The 27021-nt window shown below is 47.0% G+C and overlaps 1 protein-coding gene and 1 long non-coding RNA gene across 4 annotated transcripts in view; one reads left to right on the top strand and one right to left on the bottom strand.

Moving 5' to 3' along the window:
• Window positions 1-3473: 3473 nt before the first annotated feature.
• Window positions 3474-20353, bottom strand: LOC107052306. Of its 2 annotated transcripts, none has more exons than XR_006931811.1 (2): window positions 20268-20353; window positions 3474-19191 (listed from the first exon to the last, which is right to left on the bottom strand). It is a non-coding gene; the product is annotated as an uncharacterized LOC107052306 (long non-coding RNA). The 2 variants fall into 2 exon arrangements; XR_003073489.3 differs by lacking the exon at window positions 20268-20353 and adding an exon at window positions 20047-20253.
• Window positions 20354-20431: 78 nt separating this feature from the next.
• RAB30 (RAB30, member RAS oncogene family) overlaps window positions 20432-27021 on the top strand; it is a 46733-nt gene continuing 40143 nt past the window's right edge. The window contains exon 1 of one of the 2 annotated variants that reach the window (XM_417213.8): window positions 20432-20845. The gene's annotated coding sequence lies outside the window, so the exon portion shown is untranslated. Of the gene's footprint in view, window positions 21291-27021 lie in introns of both variants that reach the window. The other variant, XM_040647075.2, reaches the window with a different exon arrangement.

Genomic DNA, 27021 nt, shown 5'->3' with positions numbered 1-27021 from the left:
TTAAATCCACACATCCCTTTGTCAACCTACAGTAAAAGCAGTGATGTAAAAGTGAGATACCTGAAACATTTGAGGTAATATTAACAACCCCGGTGCCTGATGTATGTACCTAATACCAACACTGTGATAGTAGGCCTCTGACTCGAGCAGGCTGGGTAGAAGAAAGAGCCTGAGACCACAGCAGCTTGTATGGTCAGCAGCAGCCTGAGCAGATGTGAAGAGGGTGCTGAGCTCCAGCAAAGGCTCGTATAGTCTTCTGAAACACTGTGTTGTCACAGCTGGGTTGTTAGCTGTACGTGACTTAGTCTGAAAGCTCTTCTTAGGTCTTTGAGAATGAAGGTCTCAAGGCCCGGATATACTCTGCTTTGGCATTTCTGTGTCATCTGCAGCTACCCAGGCAGATATTTATGACTGCTCTGCACTACCTGTGACTGCTGGGTGACACTCTGCTGGGTGAGGTTCTGGGTTGCTACAGAAACTGTCTCTGTAGATCCATTCGATCAAGCAAGGCTGTACTGACAAGGCTTGCACTTTCAGCAGGAACATAAATAATTCACGTTTTTGCTCTCCTCGCCTTCCCTACAAGCAGACTAAGGGCTCGAGGGAGAGCAGCTGTGATTAGCTGGAACACACGTATCAGGATTAAAGGTGTGTTTACTAAAATATATTTTCGGAACATTTTGATTCAGAGCCCAGTATTTTTTTTTAGGAGAAGGGCAATGAGCAATACTCTCTGCCAGCGTTTTTTCAGGAAGATAACAGGAGGAGCTCTTCTTCCAACCCAGACTGCTCCTATCGCATCGCATCACACCCACCAGTTACCCCTCGCTGCAGTAAGCTGCTGAGGAGCAGCTGCTTTCCTGACTGATAGAGCACAGCCACATGCCAACTGTCAGCCACCCCCCTCAACCCACCCAGCTTCTGCTCTCCTCATCTGGGAGTTCAGTTCTTCCTCCCGCAACAGCGATGTCCACTTTTACAGCCAGTTTCAATGAGTTTGGGATAGATGTCAATGAGTATAGGATAGATAATCTGCAGTGGTGTTTGGCGATCTTAGTTCTCATCCGCCTTTTGCAATTCAGTCGCCCGAGAGCTTTGTGAGTGAATTCCATGCAGTGAGATAGCATTCAGGTCGTGTTTGGCCTTTGCTAAAGTCATGGCGCAACCTTTTTGTTATGTTTCAGTGTGGTCTGATAACAAACACACTCCGTAGTATGTAATTTGTAACCTCTAGATAAGTAATTTTTGGAAGAAGCCCTTTGGCTCTTAGATGTCATTTGTCATCTCCAGCGGTCAGCTGCACCTGCTGGAGGCTGTGGTTGCTGGGAGCTGCCATGCAAGAGGGCAGCCCCTCCTGTCCTGATCACAGCTGTGTCTAGCTGAGGGGTTATCCATATATTCTGGTGTTTCCATGCACCGTATCCTTACTGAATGTTGTGAAGTGTGCGTGGGAGACTGTATCTGTTTATCATAGGTCCCCTTTTCAAAATGGTTGTACCCTGCCAGCTCTGTGCAGCAAACTACACAGAGCCTGGAATGCTCTTTCTGGTCTCCCTGCCAAACATCAACAGCATATGGATCCACGCTGGGGCAGAGACCTGTTACAGCCGCTGGGGTCAATGCAGATGCTGTTTCTGGCACCAAAAGCAGTGGCAAGGTGTGAGTAATGAGGGATGGGTGTTGTGATCCATTTATTTTCCAGATCTTTTTGGAAGAAAAAAACAACTGCCTCACCAGCTCCTCCTCATCCTGTATTTGTGCCACGGATGGTTCATGCCTGAGTGTTAGCTTGGCATAGAAAGAAATGTGACTGCAGTGATGAATCCATGGCGGCTGCTACTCCTTTCCTTGTAATCTCACAGATGCTCACAAACAACTTTCTATCTCCAGACTGAAGGAACTGAAGATTACTGGTCCTTACCTTGTTACTTCCAGAAGCCAAATCCATCAGACCCTGCTCCTCACTGATGGCATGAAAGCTGCTTGCCTTGCATTAACCCACTAGAAAAGCTGGAGGTAGTTTACACACCACGTGTACAGGCTGCACAAGCACTGTTCTCCATGAAGCCCTGCTGAATTGCCTATCTTTAGTGCTTTTTTTTCCTCTCTGAGTATCTTCTTACCCAAACAAGGTTTGAGAAGATCTTTTTTTTTCTGCTTAATTTATGTTGTCGACGTCTTTGTCACCCACTACAGAAATATATATATATATATGTAAAGGAATTGCAATCACAGAATTGCAAGGATTGGAAGGGATCTCAAGAGGTCATTGAGTCCAACCCCCCTGCTAAAGCATTTATATATATATACATACATCATATATATGTTATTATCTTAGCAAAGTTTCAGATTCTCTTTAATTTGACAGAAGAACACTGCCTATCAGAAAATGCATTGTTTGCCTCTAAGATGCAGAGTAGTTTTCCCTGAAGTCAGTGGGTCAGATGGCTGTGTTTGTTCCTTCTGGCTCTTCGGCTGGATTAGAAGGAACCTCTGTGAAGTTAATTTGATGTTGTTCCTTGGGGTGTTTTTCTGGGAAGAAAAGTTGTGATTCTTGGCTAAAAATCTCTTCTAATTTGCTTACGTTCCGAGAAGTGTTGGTATTGAGGGTCCTGCTCACACTAGTAGACCAACTATCACTTTTTATTCTGAAAAATTTCTGTGGTTGTATGGAATTGTGGAAGGATAGAATCAGAGTTGTATGGCTTGGAAGGGATCTCTGGGGGTCATCTATTCCAACCCCCTTGAATCATTTAGGTTGGAAAGGAATCTAAAAAATCACCAACTCCAAGCACCAGCCTTAGCTACTGCGTCCCATTGCTGCTGTGTCCCTTAGTGTCTCCTAAATGCCTCCAGGGATGGGGACCCCACCATTGCCCTGGACAGCATGTTCCGATGCCTGACCATCCTCTCCATGAAGAAATTCTTCCTGATATCAGACCTAAACCTCCACTGTGCAACTTCAGATCATGTGCTGAAGAAACCCATCTCCCCCAATCCCAGCCTGGACAGTCCCCCTTCTGTAAAAGAATATTAAAAATAATAAAGTAAAGATCCATAGTGGGCCGGACTCTGAGGTCACTTACAGCCAAGTAGCCATATAATGCGTGGAGAAATGGCAGCACTACCAACACAGTGTCTCTTGTGGTCTCAAATAGGCTCTTCCCTTATTCTTCAAACAGGATTTTCCTGTTGCTGTGTAGGGGCTGGAAGGTTTAACTACAGTCTGACTCTTCCTGCTGCTGTGATTGTAATTGGCTCCCAGGAATCTTCATGGATATTGAGTAAGCAGGCATTACCTGCTGGGTGGAATAGCCTTCCTAGGGACAGCTTTTGTCATCACAAAACAGGTAAGGAAGCGATCCCCTCCTTCCCTCCCCCCCCCCCAGTCCTTTACATTAAAGAATAGTTTTTGACTTAAGCCTATTTTGTATCCCATAAGAAGATTAAAAGAATTAAAGAGGAACCAAGCAACCTGTTTAGTCCATTTAATATCAAGCGTATGACACATGGCTTCATCTTCTGCAGGGCCAGAGTAAGCAGAGGGACATCATTACACACCTTCTGTGCTGCTCTTGGCTTCCAAGCTGTCTTCATCCATCTTCAGAGGGTCTCACTGACAGTGCTGTTCTTCAAGAGCATCACGGAAGTCCTGGGCTGATTCCCAAGTGCTTTACCATCCACCTGACTGAGTTGCTAACAGGGAAAAAACTCCAACAACAGTTTTCCTACATGCTACAGAAGGAAAGGAGCACCCAGCTGCCTAATATCCCTGTCTATTTGCAGCGCTGTGCAAAAAAATGCTTCCAGTAAATGCTATTCAACTTGTTAATCATAAACAACCCGTAAGGCATTTAGGTGTCCTCTTTGCACTGGGAGCATCAGGCAGGTTGGGGTTTGCTATGAGGATCACCATCTGGAGGTGTGCCAAGGGAGGCAGTGCTTTGGGAGGTTCCTCACGCTCAGCTCCTGCCTTGGGTAGGGCTTACAGTGCCTGGTGATTATGGCACAGCATTGCATACAAATTGACCAGGGGTGAAAGGCATGTTTTGTCATTAACAACTTCAGTGCTGTGAAAGGAGCCAGAAACTATGCTCATACTGAAACATGCCCTGGGTGCGTACGTGTGTCGTACTGACCAGCTGCTGTGGAGTGCAGTGGGACTCAGCAGTAAGAAGGCACATCAGTGGGTTGCCCAAATAAAATCTGGATCTACCCAGATAAAAAATGGATGACTGGGACCTGGTTTTCCTTCTTCTTTTCTTTTCAGTAGAAATTCTTGCTTCCCCTTTTGCCCTTTTTTCACCACACGCTGCTTCTGCATTAGGAATAAGGAAGCAAACACATACCTATTTTTGCTACCCGTGCTATGCGAAACGCTGCAAAACTTACACACTGGCACACGAATAGGGGCAGCAAATGGGCTTTGGACAAGCTTTACACATATTGAAAAGGGCCCCATGCTGCAAAATTTGCAAAACCACAAGTGTTCAAAGGGGAAAAATCCAACTGATTAATGTAGCTCAGTGCAGCTTTGCTCTAGTGAGGTGCTTCAGGAGTCTTTCTCTGCCTTGCCCTCATATCACTCTTCACCTGTGTACTCAGCTTGTGTAAATAGGAATGATCATGATTGCACCTTGATGTTTCCAGGCCAAAGTTTAGCAATGGATTTACATTTAAATCGCTACGTTTTGCAATCCAGTCTTGCTTTATAAATGGGCAAATGAATACACTAAGCACTGGGCAGCAGAACACCATTTTCAGCTTTTAACTAAGGAATTCACATTATAATCTTGTATGACAGCTACAGGAAGGCAAATTCATTTTGGAGGTAATTAACATATAATGATATTAGCAGCACGGTAGAGTCAGCAGATCTCAAACCACAAAACTCTTAACTCCAGAAAGCAGATTTTTACTGGAGCATGCAAGGACTTTTAAGCAGAGAATGCTTTTATTTAAGCAGAACAGAAAGTTTATAAATGAATCTTCCAAGGAACGTGATGGATAATAATGAATAGAAATAGATACAGAAAATGAACAGACAGGAACAGAACAGGTACTGCCTCTGCAGGCTGGGAAAGTAGGCTGAGTGGTGGTGGCTCTTTTGCCCTGCAGAAGTTTGCTATTGCTCTACATAGCTGCCTACTTGGTCATGCTTCAAACATAGGTGTTCATTATGGGCAAATGTATTTGGTAATTGTTTATCCCGTATTGATTATTGGAGGTGAATGAAGGCGTGCAAGCACATCCAAAGGCATGTGCTTATAATTGATAAACAGCTCCATTCCCAGCAGTGTGAGATGGAAACTATCCCGGCCTTTGATTCCGGGCATGCTGCAGTCTATGTGCTCACTCTGGAGGTGTACACAGGAGGCTCAGGATTTCACTCCAGAGCTGCTGTCCGCCTTCTGAGCCCACGACCTGAGTTTCAATGCGATGAATTGAAACAGATCTTATGTCCTGGGTATGGACTGCATCCAAAGGGAGAGTGTGCAAATGTAAACCTCCCAAACCGCATTGCTTGCCCAATTTACATTTAATTTCACCAAACTGATTAAAAAAAAAAAGCAATGCACAGTATTTTATATGATTTTATTGCCAATTTTAGTTAAGCCAACAAATCAAGCGATCGAAATTAGCCAGTTCCCAAATTAATGCAGCAGATAATGGGATTACAGAAACAATTCTTTTTCCAACCTTATCTTAGAATTTAATGAAGGTCTGGTTTTCTTTTAACCAGGAGAACCCAGCACCTGTTTAGCTAATTGTTTATTGACGTGGTTAACATGTCACTGGGCATTGGTGGCTGTTGGATATTAAGTGTGTAGTTTGGTCTCAGGCCAATTCAGTGATGCACGCAGACAGTAGTTGCACCTTCAGCTCAGTGCCAGGCGGTCCTACAGTGCCTGTGCCACAGCTTTGAATCTCACTGTTACTCCATGGTAGCAGTTTGATGTGGTCCTCTGGCAGTGCTTGATGCGGTAACGAAAGGTCTTTTCAGACATTTAACGTGCAGATGATGGCTGAATCATCTCCAAAAGCAGTTTGCACACAGCAGGTGGTGACACACTGGAACAGGTTGCCCAAGGAGGTTGTGGATGCCCCATCCCTGTAGGCATTCAAGGCCAGGCTGGATGTGGCTCTGGGCAGCCTGGTCTGGTGGTTGGTGACCCTGCACATAGCAGGGGGTTGCAACTAGATAATCATTGTAGTCCTTTTCAACCCAGGCCATTCTATGATTTCACTATGAGAAATGGTGTTCTGACTTTAACAGCTATAACAAGCAGGGCTTGCCCTCCTCCTCTCTGGCTGTGGCTTGGTGACACAATACACGTGACACTGGGTCCCTGCTGCCGGAGCAGATAATGCACACACACTGCTCTCTGTCTGCCTTGTCCTCCTGCACCTGCTGCTGTGCCCATCCCAGCACTCTTTTTTTTTTTCCAGGAAACTCTTAAAAGAATTTGGGAAGGCAGAGCCCAATTTCCGTTGTGTTCTTTGATGGCACTCATTTTCAGATACATTTCAAAACTCAATGTAGATAGCTTAGAAATCACTAAATTGTGGCCCCATTATTACTATTTGTTTGTAAAGTGCCTTGAAAGAGGTCATGCTTTGGAATTAATTTTGCTAATATTTGCCACTTTACATACACGTCTGCAGTTGTCCTCATTTCGGTGGCATAGTGCAAAGCAGGTTAAGCAAAATCTGCTGAACAATCTAGTTCATGAAATACATACGCCCATTTTCATGCATGAAGACTCCTGTTCATCTGTGCACTCCCACACGCTGTGTGTGAGGGTTCTGCCTTCCGGACGACACTGCAAATGCAAGACCACTATTAGCATCCATTGGAGTTTACAAAAATAATTAATATTTATTCAGTACAGTATCTCCTCACAGCCATTCTTTTCTTGTCAATTCAAGTCTTTCAACCCAGCCATCAGCTTTTAAAAGCCTCCTATGTTTTCCTCTTTGTGTGTGAGGGGCCGTTCTGGCTCAGGAAGACATGGGCTGGCCTCTCCTATAAAAAAAGGCTGAGGGAGCTGAGTGTGTTCAGCTTGGAGAAGAGAAGGCTCCTGGGAGATCTCCTTGCAGCCTTACAGTACTTAAAGGGAGCTACTAAGCAGGAAGGAAATCAACTTTATGCATGGGCAGATAGAGATAGGACAAGGCGGATGGTTTTAAACTAAAAAAGAGGAGATCTAGATTGGATGTTGGGAAAATATTTTGCTGAGTGGGTGGTGAGGCCTTGACACTGCTGCCCAGAGAGTTGTGGATGCCCCATCGCTGGAGGTGCTCCAGGCCAGGTTGGATGGGCCCTGGGCAGCCCAGTGTGGTGGTAGCAACCAGCCCATGACAGGGGGTTGGAACTGGATGACCTTCCAACCCAAACCATCCTATGATTCTAAGACGCTTCTATGGTTCATTTTGGTCGGGGCATTTCAGGGACAAGTGAGAAGAAGATGACAGCTTGCCCTGCAGCTTCACTGCTGCTTTCAGTCTGCTCATGGCTTCCTAGGTACTTGGTTCAGCTAAATTTCTGAGAGATACAAGCGCTCCGCATGCTGCTTAGCACCTCCACAGCTCTAAAATTGATCTTTGTGTGTTAAAAAAATGGCATTTTTTATATACACTTGGGCTTTGCATTGCTGATTTATCTTAGAAGACAGACGTGTCTATCCGAAGCCACTCATGGCCAGTCAGCAGAAGGGTAATGAGTGGTATTTTTGTCTGCTATTGTACCAGTGCATACTTCCTTCCTTCATCTTAGTCTGCAGCATGTGTTGTTTCAGTAGAAAACCAAACCCTGTAATAACTGCGGAGACTTTAATCATTGCAGTCCCAGCTGGTTGTAGTGCTTGTTTTAGTTCAGTTTAAATAGCTTGTGAATAGATGTTTTCACTATAGTAAGTTCTCTTCCCCTTGGCTTCTCACAAGATGAAACATCATCACAGCATTGCCGCGAGGCAGAGATGAGACATCTGCAGGAAAAGCAAAGCTTGTTTTGCAGATAAAACTTCGCTTTTGGAAACAGAAGAAGCCCCTCCTCCGAGCATGCATTCTCTTCAGACATGTCAAGATTTCCCTATTGCTAATGTCCATCCCATCCATTCCTTCCTTGCTGATTTTGGCAGAAGGCACATCTAAATCAGCTAAGCAGCGACAAGTTCCTGCTCCGAGGAAGGAAGGTCCCCTGGGGAAAACTGAGCGCTGCCATTAAAATGTTCCACGAGAAAAAGCAGCATGTCACATCCACATTTCTCTTGCCAAAGATTTTGAAAGATTCTGCCTTGGCAAGAAATGGGAGCAACCATCATGCTTTACTTTAACCTGTGCTATATTCTGTAGACAAGGGATATAATTCCCAACTGTGCAATTCTGAGGAAAGGATTTACGTTCTGTTTTCAGATGCCTCCTCCATTTCATCCCTTAAAGGGTCAGACTGAGGAACGTGGCTAAGTGAGAAGTACTGGTGATAGGTAGATGGTTGGACTGGATGACCTTGTAGGCCTCTTTCAACCTTGGTGATTCTATGATTCTGTTCTACAGCGTTCCGCAGAGATTGAAAAAGGTTGAAAAAGACAGAGAAATAAAGTACAGCTCCCAGCTGAAGCCAGAACTTCTTAGGCCCCAGGCGCTTTGCTCTGTGGGAAGAGAATTGGGTATCTTGGCATGCAACACAAAGCAATCTTGTTATTGGGCAAGAAACCACTTCAAGTCAATATGAGAAGTGGGAAGCTGCCCATTTTTCCATGTTGGAAAAACTGAGGACAGGAGTGGTTACTGCCATGATGCACTTAAAGCACAGTTAGGGCATACCAACATACCACTGTAAGTCCTATAAAACCAGAGGAGTTTGTGTATGGAATGAAGTCAGTCTTGATAACTACAGATCTGAAGTGCAGTTCCAGGACATGCTTTCTTTACAGGTGCAGCAATTCATCCATAAGTGATATGTTCAAGTAAAATCTCCTCTCTACTGCTATCAACCCAAATGTAAGATGCCGCAAATGAGAAAGGCTGTTCAGGGAAGGCTAAAGGTTTAGAGATGACTCAGTATTTCACTGCATCACTGCAAACAGGAAGAAGCTATTTTATAAATAATGGGTCATTTCCATAACCTGAAAGCCCACATGTACACCAGCAGGTCCTTGCAGCAAGGAATCACACACCAGGTTTTCCATATTGTTAACCTCAAACAGAGCTCAAGCAATGGGCACACTTAAAATCCTGCAGGTAGCTCTGCACGGCCTTGTGTAGACTGGAAAGTGTACTGGAAGAGCCACAGCATATACTGATGCCATGAATATATCCCTGCCTGCAATAAGCTCGTTTTATCTTTCTGACTCTGTTCCTTGAATCCTTTTAATCATTCCCATAGCATTTATCTGCCTTCAATTAAATCAACCACCCTTCTTGCACTTTGGACAGTGTTGGAGCTGGTTCAAAAGGCTTCAGGCCTGCAGAAGGCAAGGACACAGATCCTGCTTGTGTGTGTTTGCTGCTACCTGCGTTTTGTGGAATGGAGAGCCAGAAATAATCTGCTGTTCGTAGGCACTGTGGAAGATGCTTTGCAAATCTTCAGTCTTCTGCTGGAGTTGGTCTCTCGTTTGCTCTATTTCTGCAAACTGATAAGGGTGTTATCTACCGTAGCAGATCCTATGGCCTCATCTGTGTTGTACATCTGGAACCATTCAAAATGAAGACTGCTGGTATTTTTTTTGCGACTTAGAGCACTTTAGACAGGAATTCAGTTTTGAAAACGCACCTCCTGAACTGAAACCAAGGATAGAAATTTTTGAGTTTTTGTTCAAATGTGCTTTTTTTTCCCCCTATATCTTTTAAAAAGGCATTACAGTAGGAGAGTTCCCAATAGAGCATCCAATACAGAATATGAAACACTCTGTATTAGAACATGGTAAGTTTTCCATCACCATGAACTATTGCTGTTCATTAGGTACTTCCTAACAGCTCTCCAGTCAACAACAGCCTGAACTACTAACACTTGTGCAATTGCTCCCATGTGGAATTCTACTGATTTTACAAAAGCTAATGACTATCTGCTAATTACATAAGTAACTGTCGCGGTTTATGTCATCAGCTATGAAATGAGATCCCACACAATATGATAAACACCTACAGACCTTCAGAGATGAGGCAGGCATTACCCAATGTTAGTAACATCAGCCAGCAGACATGCTGGGTGAGGCTTACTTAAGGTAGATGTGTGGGTACCTTTGAGCTGTCCTAACTTCTGCTCCCTCTGTAGTCAGCTGAGAGGATCAGACATCTCAAGAGAGAAATTAGTTTCCCTGTAACGCAGCATGAGAATTGAGGCATTACAGTTGTCACATAATTAACTGTCTAGTCGTTAGCTGTCAGAAATAGGTGGATTCCACCTGAGAATAATTATACGTACACAAATAACATTTGGGATCAGGCTTTGGCTATCCTGTGTTCTACAAACCTAGATTCTCAAATCAGGATAAGAGGTGCTGGGATGTCCACGATCCTCTTTGCAGGCTGCAAGCAAAGCTATGGACCGGGCATGCGTTACACGCCTCAAATCTGGTGATGCCCCACTAATTTCATGCACAAATCTAACAACAGTGTCTTAGTTGTGGTCCCTAATCAATGCCAGAGTGCTGCCATTTTATTCTGCTATTTCTTTTGTGCATTTTGGTCCTGAACGGAAGCAGCAACTGAAGTAGCTTCTCTCATGTCAAAGCAAGCAGGGACCCGCACATCTGACACACACTCTGCAGCACTGTGCAGTACCTGCATACACTGAAGGCTTCAGAGGTGTGACCTGAGCAGGGGGAACCTTGGGAAGGGCTGAGCCCCTCCCTCTCCTGTTAGCATTATGTGTACTGCGGCTCTGCAGTTGGGGAGCCACGCTGTTCCCATTGCAGCCACAGCCAAACATTGCTGGGACTGCCAGTGCTATACATACAGTCATCCCCACGAAGGTCTGTGATGGGGGAGAAGAACTACTATAGATGTAAAGCACTGAGGTATTTGGAACTCCTCTTTACAAAAAAATGTTATTAAATAGCTTTCCAAGGGATAATAGTCTTAAGAACACTGTAAAGAAGGGCTGTGTTAGCTGCAAAGTCTTTGCACCATTGCACATCAGGGGTGACTGCTTTGTTTCCAGCGACACTTGAGTTGTGCCTTCACTTGATACCTTCAGCATGGCACTTGTGTCTGTGAGGTCCTTAAGGCACATGACTATAGAGGTCTACTATTCAACCCCAGGTGTCATCAGTTGAGGAACTGGAAGGAGCTACTTAGAGAAGCCATCCAGCACACAGCACGGTCCTGAGGCATAAGTGATTTACCCCCTGAAGGTACCACTGCAGGAACCAGGTCCTCTGAAGCTTGAGCTCAACAACTTTTGTGTCCTATGGCCCAATTTTAACATTAGATAAGTGAACAAAAGGAAAGAAGGGAAGAAGAAAGAGACCTTTTTAGCGGGGTCTGTTGTGATAGAACAAAGGGAAACGGTTTCAAGCTTGAAGAGGGGAGATTCAGGCTGGATATAAGGAAAAAGTCTTTTACAGCGAGGGTGGTGAGGCACTGGAACAGGTTGCCTTGTGATGTGGTTGATGCCCCGTCCCTGGAGACTTTCAAGGTGAGGCTGGATCAGGCCCTGGGCAACCTGACTGAGCTGTGGTGTCCCTGTTCATTGCAGGGAGTTGGACCAGATGGCCTTCAAAGGGCCCTTCCAACTCTAAGGATTAGATGATTCTATATGAATGTTTGAGTAAATGCGTGAATACATGCAGCTGTAACATAAAGCATGAAACAAATGCCTAAGAAATGTCACTTATTGGCCTTTGCATTAAAATGATGGTATGAAACGGAAGGTTTTTCTTCAGGTTATTAACTGAAACACCAGCTAAAAAGAAAGGATCAAACTCTGTTCCCCTCAACACCTCTCTGAAGGAGCGTCTGAAAAAGAGTGGTGCCACATTTGTGTTTCAAGCTCAGAGCCTTCCTACTTGGTAAAAGATTTCAGAACCCTCCTGCAAGATTTCCAGGTTAGGGCAAAGGAAGAGCATTTGATCACAACACATCCAACCTTCCTTCTTTTCTTTCCTAGGATGATGAGATGCAACAGCTGGAGGAGTGCAGCCACCAGCTCCAAATGTGGGACTGTGTGAGGGCTCTCATGCACAGTGAATACTGACTGTGAAGTGCTGTGCAGCCAACAGGAATTACTACAGAAAAGAACAAGCACGGACAACTGGGGTGTTATCTAGAATGAAACAGTGACAACTCCAAAAGCCCTTCATGAGTGGTGGATGGGAACAAAGGAACAAATTGAATGAATGAGTGTTACAGGAAGGCAAGCGTATTCAAAGCCAAGGATCTTGGCTGTTGACTTGTGCCTAAATTTACCTTCAGATAATGAATTGTAGCAAGAGGTTTGGATATTTGACGTACCATCAAACTCACATAAATGAGGCAGCAACCACTCAGAATGAGTGGCAGCAACATCATCCATTCTGGAGATCTGCAAAGCTGAGGTGCTGACAGCAACTTGGGAGAGCCCCACACGTACCTGCCCCTGTCGCCAAGCATGTCACATGCCTTGGTTCTCCTGACAAGGTTAATCCACAGCCAAAGGACCTTCTCAGGGATGAGAGTCGGAAAGACGGATGGGATTAAAAACTTGAACAAAGCAGAAACATGCACACAAACTGTATTGTCCAGGACACCTCTGAGCTGTTCTCAACAGGGAACTGCCACTCTATTCCAGGATTCTCTCAGCAGCACATCATACTTCCCTATTTTTCCTTGACTCCCTTGACTTATTGATTTATATAAAAATTGTATCAAGAAATACAGGCAATATATTATAAATACATATAGCGGGGAGGATTGGGCCAGTGGTCACCCCACTACCCAGGATTTGAATGGAGCTTTCAGCTGGCAGGGGTCTGCAGGAGGGTTAATGGACTTCACTGGGAGAAACTCATTAACAACACACTGTTCTACATCCCAGGTGAGATGCAGCACCCACCTGGCTGTGCAACACCCTCCTGCCAATTCACACAAGGACCGCATCTGCCTCTCATTTATCCAGAAAGCCTAATAACAGCAATAATCCCTCTGGGGATTATTTCAGCAGAAATGGCTACAGTGAAAGCAAAGGCTCACAGAGGACACGATTCACCGTCACCAGAGTGGAGACAGTAGAACACATTTGCATGGTAAGGAATTCCACTGTGTACTCTTATCAGGGGGCAGTGCAAAAACACTGACATGGAAAACACCCATCCTATACATGAAATGGCTGACTACCCATTTCTCTCCGTGCAAATCTACCTTGCCATTAAATAGAAAGGGTGTATTTGGCTAGGTGTGCAGGTGTAACATGTAAATCCTTAATTGTAAGAAATTGTGTCATACAATAAATGTGTACCCTCTGTAACAGTTATAAAAGACAAAACTATGGGAAACCTACACCACATCTTAGTCTAGCTCTCTCATCATTTGCTTGACTACACCTAGCATCACCAATGCTGCTCACAGACATCAGGGTTCCTCAAGCCTGCTCAGGAGGCAGCACACAGCGAAACACCCAGCAGTCACGCATCAAAGACCTAAAGCAGGAAAAAACACCATTAACCATCACATACACAAGGGACGTGTTGCTGCTCCTCCCCTACAAACCAAACCCCATCATTAGGTGCATGGTTTAATGAGATGAAGGCTGCAGCAACCCAAGGACTGAGTTTTGCTGCGTGCCTGATCACCAGCTTTTGCTGCCATGTTGCAAACGCTCTCAAGTACCTCATTGATCCCCTCCAGGCTTTTAGAGAAGTTGCACAAACTTCCTACACTTCCAACTTCGGCTAAAGAAAAGCAGGCATGGGGCTGGACATGTAACAGCCTGCTAATCACCCTGCTGCTACAGACAGACCTGTTGGCATGCCAGGCACAGTGCGGTGTGGCACAGGAGAGCAAAGGACAAAAGATAACACCGAGCTCCTTAAATGAGCCGTGCCATCCAGTCTGAATCACACAGCTGCATTCTCGGAATTCAAAGCCTGGGGAATGCATGCCCCAAAAGGCTCTGAGTACAAGACAGCTCTGGTACAGATGAATTCAGAACAGGGAATAAGCTGGCAGCTCTGTTTTGAGCAAAGTAATGTAAATAGTCAATCTCAAACACCTGGCCTACCTTTGAAATCTTTCTCCTATACTGAAGCACACCAGAGCTGTTAAGATGTGATAATGCCTTTCACTTGCGCACCCTAGGGCTCGTGTATGCAAGAGCAAGGTTCAGAACAGATCTGGGTTGTGCAACACAGCAGGTAAAGAGACTGATGCTAATCTGCCCTTTTTGTAGTTCCTGCAAGAGCAGATCATGCTGCTTTCATGAAATAGTGCAACCAAGGGCTGCAGGAGTAGGCAGTGAATTCACTGTAGGAAACAGCTTGGGTAAGCCTGACCTACGTGGACTGAGGGCAGACACAAAGGTTAGTGCTTACTAGCACTCCACTCAATTATATCCTTAGGACGCTGCATGTAAATAACTTGACAGAACAGAGCAAGTGAAACCACAGGAATGGAAGCTTGGCCAGCAGCTTGAGCTACTTACTGTTATTCTGTTTTCCAGGAAGAGGTATTTGCAGAGAAATTGCAAAACCAAACACAAAATAGTTGGGTACGTGATGAGGTGGGAAAGAGCCAATGAATGATGACATACTGCAGTAATTTGGGAAAACCCAACAGGGAGCTGTGGGAACGGGTCCAGAGGAGGGCCACAAAGATGATGAGAAGGCTGGGGCACCTTCCCTATGAAGACAGGCTGAGGGAGCTGGGCTTGTTCAGCCTGGAGAAGAGAAGGCTGCAGAGTGACCTCATTGCAGCCTTCCAGTACCTAAAGGGAGCCTATAAACAGGAGGGGAGTGAACTCTTTGAAAAGGTAGATAACAGCAGGACAAGGGGAAATAGTTTTAAGTTGAAGGAGGGAAGATTTAGGTTGGATACTGGGGAAGTTGTTTACTATGAGTGGTGAGGTGCTGGAACAGACTGCCCAGAGAGGCTGTGGATGCCCCGTCCCTGGAGGTGTTCAAGGCCAGGTTGGATGGGGCCCTGGGCAGCCTGGCCTGGTACTAAATGTGAAGGTCGGTAGCCCTGCATGCCATGTGGGGGTTCGGTGCTTTGCGATCCTTGAGGTCCCTTCCAACCCAGGCCATTCTATGATTTATGATATGAAACCTCCGTCAAAGGGAGGAGCAGCAAACTCAGGGGATTCCAGCACAGGAGTTGCTACCAAGTGACACCTCCTGGCAGCTGGGTGCTTCTTCACATTGCACTGTTACTCACCCAAAAGGGAATGGCTTGTGTGCGTTAAGGAATGCTTTGACTGCATTGCTGTTAACGCACTCACACTGCAAACGTTTGGATTTTCAGATGAATGGCACCAAAACCAATGCGTAACTTCATGCCACTGCATCTGAATAGCCAGAGAAAGTGAGTATACTGTTACACATAACCAGGGACTCCAGCATTAGCAGTTTCCTTGCAGGATTTCCTTGCAGCAATGCATGATTCCACGCAAATTCCAGCAAGTCTTACCTATGTTACACATCCACTTTTTCTGTGAACCACACAAGAGACAAAGAACAGCATTGGAAGTTTGCTGTAACTGAAGGATCATACCGCCTTAATCACACCTTCCAATTTCATTTTTAGAAGGTTATTTTCAGTGAGCTTTGGATTTCAGTAGTTTGTCATTCATGAAAGGAAGAACCCCTACCTATCCCCCTTACCCCTCGTTTTTCACAAGCATGAGAACTGCCACCATGCTTAAGGATTTGTCAGCTCACGGACTGTTTGTGGCACAGGCACACACAGGCTCCCCAGTGAGATGTGGTACAAACCCAGGGTTAGAGCTTCTCCCCATGTCTACTGGCAATAGAGTGGGGTGTGCAGTGAGCAAACCTCAAAACCCAACTTGCTTTGTACAACACAAGCTCTCATCAAGTCATGCTAATGAGTACAGCACGCACAAACTACAGCTATATCGGTGCATCCCAAGTGTTAACTTGCTCTACTCAGAAGTGCTGAGGTTCTTGTTGGGTATGTGAAAGCTGGGACACAGCCAACCAGAGGGCTTCCATCCAGGCCCGGACCCCAGCAAGGTGTGCTGAGGGTTATCTTCAGCACGGTGCTCCAGTCCCCATAGCTCTGCAGGAGCTGGGTGGGCCAAGACTAAAGCTCTGAGGGTAGTTCTGGACTGTGTGACTCTATCTGTGGCCTCAAGAGAACTATCCCTATTCAGCTGAGCAGCAGATGCTCATCCATTCCCTCTACTCAGGAAGTTTCAGCCACTGTTGGTTGGGAAACTGAGTTTCCCCACGACTGTAATCTCCTGGGCTCAGCCTGCACTTCTGCCAAGGCCCATCACTGTGTGCTGATTAACAAGTATGAAGTTCACTACCCTCATCCCCATGACCAGTGTCAAAAATAGAAGTAACTTCCTGTTTCACCACTGCCAATGGGTCCTCACTTAAATTCATGGAAGTTCCAAGAGAATGTGAGGTTTCCTCTCTACTGAAACTGTTTCTGTGAGGCCATGACTTGGAGTAGCCTGTCCACCCCCCATCTCATATTATGTTCTGCAGTTCGGTAGCAGTTACACGTCCACAACACCTGAAGAGGCTCTTCTTGTGCTGAAAAACAGAATATAATAAAGTTATCACAGGAATCCTGAGGTCTTCCAGAGATTTAACGATTGCTTCCCCCCCTCCCCCCTCCATTTCATTTACAAACACTTAGATATGCAACCCTCCCATTCTTACCTGTGTTTTCACACCACACGGACCTACTTACCTACTACACCCAGCTGAATCCACACCCTTACCTTGAAGCTGTTACCACTGCACAAAGCATTTCTGTAGATGACAGAAGGAAACCACCACGGCAGCTCCTCCAAGCTCAGGATCAGAGCACTCACTTTAATGCGTCTTTACCTGCTTTTTTTCACAGGCTCTACAAGCAGCAGTGCCTCTGTGACTCTACAGCTCTCCCCCTTCATCCAAAGGGACTGCAGACAACAAAGAAAGTGCAATTTTAAAACTTATTTACGTGCCAAGAGAAATACAAATTGCATGTGTCACCTTCACAAGCCATTATGAAAACCTTCCCACCCAGCTGACTTGTGTGCTGGCAATTACATAGGGCCAACAGTGAGTACACACAACCTGAGAGAAGGCCAACATCTTAACAGCTCTCTGAGCTGTGCTGATGTGGATGGTGTCTCCACAAAACCAAAACACCTTAAAACTTACCCTGGAATGCTTTTACACTCTTGCGTATGTTGTACACACCAATCTTGTACATGCACGCATTTCTCGTGCAGATTGCAGGCATGTTTCCAGTACGTTATCCAGTGAAGGCTGAATTTACAACAAAATCTTTCTGGTTTTAATTAGGAGCAAGAATTTACCACGATGAAAGCAAGAAAAGCATACAAAAATGTACTAACTGCTTCTTTGCAGAAGGCAAACGCATCACACATTGCTACTTATCCTTGTTCTCTGCACCGTCTTCCACGACTTCCAGCTGCTTCTCCTTACTCTCAGGGCACAGAGTGGTTGCTTACCTGATTGCACTGAGACCAAATTCGTTTTTGCAACAAAACTTGTGGTTTCTGCAGTGTAGGATGCTGGCACAGCAAAGGGCAGACATATGTGACAGCTTAGCAGGCTCGGGACCATACAAACACCTGAAGCAGCTTTCATAAAATGCATTAAATCAGAGTATATCCACGTACTCAAAACACAGTAAAGGCAGGCCTTCAGTTCTTTAGTCACTTTAAGTCTTTTCACATGGGACACTGAGACAGTGCTTATTTCTGCAATATGGCTATAAGCTTCTTGTGGATCTCACAGTTAAGACCTGCTGGGTCAGAAGGTAAGTGGGTGCGAGCATTTCCAGATGAACAGTGTAAAATGATGACCTACGTTTGAGATAACACAGGATTTAACATTCCAAGCTTCTAAGCTGTGTAAAATCTAGCCTGACAAATAGCGGGTACCCCCAAACTCCTGAAAGTGAACTATACAACGTAGGAAACTATTTTACTTGTCTGGCACATCAAGCATTCCTTTCATTACTTTTTCACCTCAGTTCTCTCTTCACTGAGACATCAGCAGCATCTACATTATCGGATAAAGAAACACAGTAAAACAGGGAAGTAATTTCATCTGCAAAGCAGGATCCTTGCCTCCTACCCAGAGCAGCAGCATGGAAACAAGGTGGGGGAAGGAAGAGAAGGAATCACTGCAAGTGGTATCAGTGATACCGAACACACAAAAGCAAAGTATGTAGTTGCTATGTCAGCAGATTTATCCTGGACAATTTTATATCCATGTTTTCTGCCCTTTGTAGAAAACACACACCCTATCATACTACTTACCATCATTACTCGGTATCAGCTGCACAAACATAAGCATAAGCTTAGCCTTAAAGTTTAAGGACAGCAACTGTTCTGACATATAATACTGTTTTTCTTTTTCCCCTTCAACAAAGTGAAAGCATTCACATGGAGAAATAAAACAAAGAGAGCAGTGCTTTTCAATCAAAACTCTTCAGATGTACAAACTAAACCGGAGGTTATAGCAGCAACAGAGCATTATATTTTTTTCTTCTGTGATGAATGAAGCACTGGATAAGGTGGGGTGTGCAGAAGCTACATGAGTTGCATGTGCTGCCCTAAGACACCAGGCCTTTTGTGGGAAGATGCAGAAGGCAAAAAGCTGGCTCAGATCCTTTGACAAGAGCGATGTGGATTTAAAGAGATAGAAGAATGGCAAATATTGCTACAATACCAACAAATATTTCAAGATGCCAAGGTTTAGGTTTTGTGATGTGAATTACTTAACATCTCGTGACAGTCCTTCACCATCTGATTGCACCATGGCGAAAACAGACCACCATGCCTGTGTAGTTACTGTGAGGTGTTATCCTGAGAAATTCACTGCACTTACCTCCAGGAGGAGCCAAAATACTTTAGAAAAGAAAAACTTGTAAATCCTTTTTCCTGACCTATACCACTACTGGACTTTGGCCCACGCTTCCAGGGAGCCTACAGAACTCTCCAACTCCTCTCAGTGGAGTATCTTCTTGAAAGAATAAAAGACTTTATTTCACAGGAATCAGCTGTAAGGAGAAACAAAGTTATTTAACACACCATACAACACATTGTGTTTCCTCCCACTTTGGAGTAAGGATTATTTCAGCAATAACCACCCTTTCCCTTAACAGAAATTCACCTTCTCTTTGAGAAATGGATCATTTCCCCCGTCCATGACACAAAGCACTACAGAAACAGCAATGATGCTCAGTGCACGGAACTCTACACGCCATTTCCCCAAAGCAGCAGCCAGGAAGAGGGCGTTGCTGCAGCTGAGACAGCACACAAAGTGGAAGCGTTGATAAAGATTAGCCAGTGTGACGCAGCAAGCACTGCTTAGAAGGCAGGGAAACAAGTCAGCTCAGCCAACTCCAGCCTAGCTGAGAGGAATGAACCCAACAGAATGGCTTGGGTTGGAATGGACCCCCAGGATCATCAAGTTCCAACCCCCTGCCACAGGCAGGGCGACCAACCTCCACATCTGGTACTAGACCAGGCTGCCCAGGGCCCCATCCAACCTGGCCTTGAAGGTTACCCCACCATACCCTCCCCCTGTGCGTGGCTCTGTAGATAAATACAGGACAGCGCGTTGAGCAGCGAGCAAAGCTCCTCCTGCCGGACACACATCGCCCTCCGCAGCCACGCACCGCCAGCGCTGCTACCCAAACCGAAGGCACGGCCCAGCGGCCCCGCGGCCGGCACGGCCACACGCTGCTCCCTGAGTTCTCCCGCCTCCGCGACGCCTCAGCCCTGCTCGCAAAACGCACACGACATCAGGCAGCTCGGCACCGCGCTCCCAGGCCCTGTCCCCGGCAGCCTCCCCTCCCGCCGCAGCGCAGCGCGGCCCCGGCTCGCACCGCCTCACACCGCCGCGCACCCACCTCAGCGGGCGCCGCTCCCGCCTCAGAGCCCCGCTAACCGCGAACCGTCACGGCGCTCTGCCCCTCCGCTTCCAGCCCTCCGCACCGTCTCGGAGCGACCGCCCAGCTCCCCCTTTCCCGACATCTTAACCCGGCTCGCGGCCGCTCCTCCGGCGCTAAAGCGAACTCGCGCCACCAACATGGCGACCGCCGCCTGCTCCCCCCCCCCAACTCGGTCGCACCTGGCGGCTGCGCGGCGCGGGGGCTACCGGGAGGCCGAGTCCTTGCGAGCCTTCTCTCCCTACAGCATTGGGGACCCAAAAACTACAATTCCCATAATCCTTTTCTCCAACCAATGGGAACGCAGCGCCGCTTCCACTCGCCCCACCCCCGCGGGCGAGAGGGTGATGTCATCGCCCGTTCATTGTGCTCGCGCGGTGCCGCCTCCCGCTGCCGCTGCCAGCGCCGGGCACGGCGCGGGGGGGGGGGGGCGCGGGGCTGCGCTGTGCTCCCGCTCCGTGCCCTGCGCTGTCTGGGGCTGCCACCGTGTCGTACCGGCGCACCACGCCCCCCTTTCCTTCCCGAGGTTTCCTCCCGCCGAACGCATCCCGGGAGCGGCGAGCAGCCGCACGGCGGGGTTCAGCGCCCTGCTGGGGGTGAGCGGGGCTGCCCTGTGCCCGGCCCCGGGGGGGGCGGCAGCGCGGCGGGGGCTGCCCGGTGCCAACCCCCGGGGAGGGGGGGACGCAGCCGCCCGGCCCCGCTGTGCTCGGCCCCCGCCTCGTTTTACGGTCGTGGAGAGGGAGGAAAAATCCCAAACCAGGTGAGTGCTGCGCTCCTTTTTTTTTTTATTATTATTTTTTATTATTAGAAGGAAAAGATGAAGAACGTGTGGGGTTCGGGGCGGCTTTTCGTTTGGGGTTGTTGAATTGTCCCCCCTCCTTCCTCCCTTTCAGTGCGTTTGTCCGCAAGGTGTGCGTTGCCCAACGCGGGGAAGCGCTGCCGAGCGGGCATGGAGAAGAAAATAAAATAAAATAAAAAAGGAAAAAAACCCAGACTGGAGGAGAAAAGCCGAATTGAAGGAAAAAATCCGAATTTAGGGGAATAAAGCCAAATGTAGGGGGAGAAAAACAACACATGACAGAAATGATTCGGCCACGGAGCGTTGCGCGTCCCGGGGAGCGCCGGGGCGGGGATGGGGACGGAGCAGCGCCCCGCGTGCCCCGCACCGCGCGCCGGCGGGGAGCACCGCTATGCTGTGTGTTACGGTATGTGGCTGCGTGCTCCCACCGCCCCTCCTTTCGTGCTGCGCTGAGATCGGGCTGGAAGGGAAACAAACAAAAGGACCGACCTCGCAAAAAGTCACACAAGGGGGTGTTTGTTTATTGGGTTGTTCTGTTTTTTTTTTTTCCTTCTTCTTTTCGAAGGGTCGTTTTTTAGGATGTTTTGAAGGTTTTTTCCTTGTATTTATTCTTTTTTATGAGGCTTTGGGATCGGTGGTGCGGGGCCCCGCAGGTCCCCCTCGCTCTGAGCCCTTTGCAGGAGGTTGGGGTCCAATCCTGGCTGCACGCAGTGATTTTGGGTTCCGTTTCCCAGCTGCCCGGTTCCTTCTTCCGACTCCCATGCTGTCAGACGCAGCCTTTTCCCTATTGACAAACACAAGGCAGCTATTTTAAACTTCTTAACAACTTTGTGCTCCGGCAGAGCTCCATTCTGCTGCATCCTCTTTGCTCCTTGCGAGATCTTCTCTTGCACGTTACCACGTCAGTGCAGGATGCAAAGGACCTTCTCCAGCATGGCACCCCATGGGGCTTTTCCCCTTCTCCAACCCCACTGATGCAGCATGGCAGAGTTCCTTCCTTCCTCCCTTCCTTCCTCCCTTCCTTCCTCCCTTCCTTCCTCCCTTCCTTCCTCCCTTCCTTCCTCCCTTCCTTCCTCCCTTCCTTCCTCCCTTCCTTCCTCCCTTCCTTCCTCCCTTCCTTCCTCCCTTCCTTCCTCCCTTCCTCTGCAGTACAGACTCCAAGGAGATGAACAGCCACATGTGGAGGAGTCGCCTTTGTTGTTTCATTATTATTTTTTTTTTAACCATATTTATTCCCTGGAATGTCGTTTTCCTCTTTATTTTAATAGGGAGGGAACTGGGAGCCCAACGCAGGGTTTCCCTTCCTGCCTGTAGAGGAGAAGTCTTACAGCAGTGATTTCGTTAGTTGCGAAGGATGGCACTGGGAATGAAGTGATCACTTGAGAGCACATTCTGGGCACTGCTCTGGGGAATGGTGATATGGAACTTGCAGGAAGGAGCACAAATGCATGGGTTTGTGGTTTAAAGTAGTGCCACTTCCATATGATGCCAGTATTGGATGCTGCTGTCATCTTTATTTGCACTTCTGTCTTCACGTAGATGTGTTGGGGTTTATGCTTGTTCTGTTATTATTGACTTGTGCTGGCATTTTAAGCTACTCGAGATGTAATTAAAGAATTTAAACTGAGGCGGGGAGGTTTAGGTTGGATATTAGGAGGAAGTTTTTCAAACAGTGGGTGATGATGCACTGGAATAGGTTGCCCAAGGAGGCTGTGGGTGCCCCATCCCTGGAAGCACTCAGGGTCAGGCTGGAGGGGGCTCTCAGCAATGGATTGAGCTGTAGGTGTCCCTGTTCATTGCAGGAGGGTTGGACTCAATGGCCTTTAAAGGTCCCTTCCAACTCAATTGATTCTATGGATTTCCTGTTCAGGAATTGAGGTCTGGGGAGGAAATGAGTTTCTGGAGGAGGAGGTGGTGGAGGAGGGCTCTGTGCCAGAGGCTGAACACCACCGCTGGGCAGGGCAGGTGAGGGTTATGGAGCTTTCCTCTGTTATGCTCCCCTTCTCCCCGGCCCCATAAAACACAGAGTCAAAGAATTGTAGGGGTTGGAAGGGGCCTCTGGAGATCATTTGGTCCAAGCAAGAAATCGTCACAGCTGGGAATTGGATAAATTCTCCAATTCTTAAAACATTTCTTTCTTTTCTTGTTCTAGGGCAGGAGCAGCAGTATGAGTGCAAGCCTTGCCCTCAGCAGGGAGTGAGAAGCATGGCAGGAGCTGATTCCTGCATTGTGCCATCAGCTGGCAGGCAGTAGGACAGCTAAAGATTCATGGCAGTAGTGGGACCCGCTGGCAGGAGCATTGGGGAGGACGTGCCCAGCAGTGCTGAGGCTGTTGAAACCAGGAGGCTTGCATGAATGCTAGCAGAGCTCGAGTGCTGGGGGTTCGGTAGGCAATAAAATCACCTTTTCTATTACTAGGTGGACTTCCAGTGCTTAAAACCATCCATGTGTGTAGACGGAGGCTTGGGCAGAGATGTGTTGTGCAGCCCAATCTGGGCTGGTGCTGAGTGTTACATGACCTAAGGCGGTGTTTTGATTCACTCTTCAGCTCCTGTGATTTCATTTTGCAGCAAGTCACTTAGCTTCCTTCCCTCCCATCGATTCTGTCAATAGCTGACTAACCCTTCATTTTGCTTTTAATGGCTCTCTTACAGTGTGAAACAGCTGTTCTGTCATGTTTGTCATGCAGTCCTGGTGGCTCATGGTCATGAATTTATATGGAGAGAGTTGGGTCAAATATTGCTCAGGTGCTAATATGTTGAATTAATTAGGGCAGAACAGGACTTGAACGTGTCCCTTGTCAGTACTTAAACAGAATCTGCACCACCTGAAAGTATGTCACTGTTACAGTAGTTTTATAACTAATCTGTGCTGCTAAGCATTGGCTCTGAATGTAGGACAAAGGCGAGGTATTAGAGAGATTTGTGTTGTGGTGTTATTTGATTTCACCTTACGTAGATAAAAATGATGAGAGGGCTTGTTGCGTTGGGCTCTGGAGGGATATTGAGGCTGCAAACAGCTTGAGAGCTAATTGCTGTTTGTCACCTCACCTGGAGTTACTGCTCTCCCACACAGAGGTGTGCTCTTCCTTAATGTACTTCAGGCAAAACTGAAGCCACCTCCTTAAACTAACCTAGCTATAACTTTCCTGCGATAATTAGGGAATGCTTTTACAAACAGGAAGAAACCTTCAGTAAGGTTTTGCATTGCTTAAGCTGTGTAGGGCGTCACTAAAATCTGCTCATGTCCTATTCAAGATCAGAGGATACCCGATTTATTTGCTTTCCTTTTAGCAGAGAAACTTCTTTTTTTAAAGGCGTTGCTGAAGTAAGCGTTAATTCAGATACTTTAGTACCAGAGTTGTGTTTTCTTTTAGATCTTGAGATCAGGAGGGACAGAAAAGTTGTGCTGGCCTAAAAACAGAAGAGCTTGCGTGTGGTTTCAACTCTTTGAAAGGGTAGATAATGGCAGGACAAGGGGAAATGGTTTTAAGTTGAAGGAGGGAAGATTGAGGTTGGATGTCAGGAGGAAGTTCTTTACTATGAGAGTGGTGAGGTGCTGGAACAGGCTGCCCAGAGAGGTTGTGGATGCTTCATCCATGGAGGTGTTCAAGGCCAGGTTGGGGTCATCCAGTGATCATCCAGTTTCAGCCCCCTGCTATGTGCAGGGTCACCAACCACCAGACCAGGCTGCCCAGAGCCACATCCAGCCTGGCCTTGAATGCCTCCAGGGATGGGGCATCCACAGCCTCCTTGGGCAACCTGTTCCAGTGTGTCACCACCCTCTGTGTGAAAAACTTCTTCCTAATATCTAACCTAAACCTCCCCTGTCTCAGTTTAAAACCATTCCCCTTGCCCTGTCGCTATCCTCCCTTGAAAATTGCCATTTCCCCCTCCTGTTTATACGCTCCCTTCAAGTACTGGAAGGCCACAATGAGGTCTCCCTGAAGCCTTCTCGTTTCCAACCTAAGCAAGCCCAGTTCTCTCAACCTTTCCTCATAGGAGAGGTGCTCCAGCCCTCTGATCATCTCAGTGGCCCTCCTCTGGACCCACTCCAAGAGCTCCACGTCCTTCCTGTACTGGGGGCCCCAGGCCTGGACGCAGTACTCCAGATGGGGCCTCACAAGAGCTGAGTAGAGGGGCACAATCACCTCCCTCTCCCTGCTGGCCACCCCTTTTTTAATGCAGCCCAGAACACAGTTGGCCTTCCAGGCTGCAAGCGCACACTGCTGGCTCATGTCCAGCTTCTTGTCCACCAGGACCCCCAAGTCCTTCTCTGCAGGGCTGGTCTCAAGGGGTTCTTTGCCCAGTCTCTATAAACACCTGGCATTGCCCTGTCCCACGTGCAGCACCTTGCCTTTCTGCTCCAAACACCCGTTCATCCATAGGTACAAAAGTGATGAGAACTGTGGAAAAAGCTGAGATCTGTGTTCAGGACTTTGATCAATGCCTTCGTTTTGGAGGTGTGTGCTGACATTCAGACTTCCAGATGATCAAAGACCAAGTGAAAGGGATTGCTGGGCTTGGGGAAGAAGTCATGTTTCCAGCTGCCCAGGTTTTGGTTTTGCTGTATGGCGAAGCATGCTTCCAGTAGTAAAAAGCTGACTTGAAAAATAATCATTGGCACTTCTCTGTGATTTAAATTTCATTGCCTGAACTCAGAGTAATGGAAAATAGATCAGTCAAAGCTTTTTATCTAACAAGTTTCTAAAGGCAGCCAGCTTCGTTTCTAATTAGTGAGAGGTTCTCTGTAGGACCATCTTCTGTGCTTCCAGGGCCTGATACATGGTGTGTTCGTGACTGCTGTGGATGCAGCACTGGGAATATTTATTTCAAATAACATCCTTTCTTAAAAAAACACACTGAGGCAGACTTGTATATACAACTTATTTCTTGGACAGCCTGATTTCCTGTTAACGACCTCAACAAATCCAGTAAGAGGTCTCCGTGCTGCAAACAGAGCTCTTTGCTGCCTTATTTTCCTAACACTGGAGGTTTGGGTTATATTATAATGGCATCTGAACCTGATCAGCAGAGAAGAAGAGCCTCTGGAAGTAGTCCTGTTTGGTTCTTGCACTATAGTTATTAATTAAAATATCTGAAAAGTAAGTGCAGGGTCAGAAGAGCTTTCACAATTTATTTGGTATTCCCATGAGATCTAGAGAAATGAGATTATGCCATTCTGGGATGAATAGAATGTTTGGATGTGAGACTCAGGCAGCCTCTCTCCATTATTCTGAAGTTACCGTGAGAAAATTGGTTCATTTCTGAGAAAGAGGTGAGGAGAAATAACAGCCTTCTTATTCCTGCATCTCCCCTGCAGTCTGTGGTGTGTCACGTCCCATGGAGAAAAGGTATTCACTCTGATAAACCTACAGCAATGAATTCAGTTAAAACCCAAACAAAGGTGGAAGTGATCTGTAGCTTTCACAAGGGCACAGAGGTGGGCTGTGGGCTCCTGAGGACCCTGGGGATGTCTGCTTGGATTCATGGGCGAGGTAGCCCATGATAAAGATGGGCAGCTGCAAGTTTGTAGGCTGGAAGTTCAACCTGTGCGGTAATGGCTTCGAGCTCTGCACCTCCTCTCTGTAATCCCTTCGGTTCTGTGGCATGAATACAGAAAAGGGATTCCACTAAAGTGGGGCAATTTTAACACTTAGCAGCAAACTCCACGTTCTCTATCCGAAACCTGCTCTGGTGAAGTCAGTATCCATGCGATCCCCAGCTCCTCCAGGTGGTACCTGCCTCCAGAGTCTCCCCATACTGTAGCCAGCAGAGTTTTGCATTGCCCTCTAACTTCTTACATGTGCATCTGATAGCACAGACATCCAGCCGTAAATATTTACTCTAGGGACCATTATGTGGTCATGGGGCAGTTCCCTAACAGTGCTGGGTATGAAAAAAGTCCTGCAGAGGTTCTATCTGAGTTGCATGTACCAGAAGCCTGAAACATCAGAAGCGAAATTGCTGCCTGATTTCTCTATTGCATTTGTCCTTGTTCTGAACAATTTGTTCCTTCTAAAAAGGGAACCGTGCCCATTTTCTTCCAACCAGCAGCATTCACATTTCTAAAATGTGGTAGCATTTTGCTCAAATAGATGGATCTGTGTGTGTGTGTGTGCACATCAGAAAAACCCC

The sequence above is a fragment of the Gallus gallus genome, chromosome 1 (genome assembly GCF_016699485.2).
Source record: "Gallus gallus isolate bGalGal1 chromosome 1, bGalGal1.mat.broiler.GRCg7b, whole genome shotgun sequence".
Lineage (NCBI taxonomy): Eukaryota > Metazoa > Chordata > Aves > Galliformes > Phasianidae > Gallus > Gallus gallus.
The sequence above is the reverse complement of the archived record's forward strand: the minus strand, read 5'-3'. Positions and strand labels throughout refer to the sequence as shown.